We start from the raw sequence: 595 nt of genomic DNA, 5'->3' as shown, positions 1-595 counted from the left end.
CATGAAACTGTCTCAGAGATACCTTCTTGGTCTCTTAAACACTTTGCTGCATTCTCTTCTCCAGCTATAATTCCAGAGCAGCTTCCTGAGGAGAGTTATCCCAGCACAGTTGAGTCTAGTGGAAAACACACCATACAGCTACATATATAGATATAAAGACTAAGTCTTAATATAGCAGGGAGAATGAGTAAACCCACTAGAATTTGAGGTTTTGTGAACATCATTAGCTATTTTTTAAAATTCTTGAGGTTTTGCAAAACTGAAAACCAAATGTCTTAGGAAGACAAAAAAGCCCTCTCCCTCCTATCTTGGCTCAGTCTCCTGGACCCTGTGAGAAAGGGGAAGGCTCCTTGGCTCCTGCTACCCTGCAAGGCCAAGACCAGCCAAGTTGGAAGGAGCCTCCATGGCAAAAGGAAAGGGAGCAATGCTTGCATTGGCATTTTCTGCTGTAGTGACAGATTGAGCTTTTTGAAGTCTTCAGAGCTCTGAAGTATCAACACCTTTTTCTACTGGAATTTCAAATTGTGATGGGCAAAGTTAAAGACTTCATGTGCTGGTTTTTTGGGGGCAGGGATGTTTTTTAGGTTTTTTTTTT

This window comes from Parus major, chromosome 3, assembly GCF_001522545.3.
Source record: "Parus major isolate Abel chromosome 3, Parus_major1.1, whole genome shotgun sequence".
In the NCBI taxonomy this organism is placed as follows: domain Eukaryota; kingdom Metazoa; phylum Chordata; class Aves; order Passeriformes; family Paridae; genus Parus; species Parus major.
The sequence above is the reverse complement of the archived record's forward strand: the minus strand, read 5'-3'. Positions refer to the sequence as shown.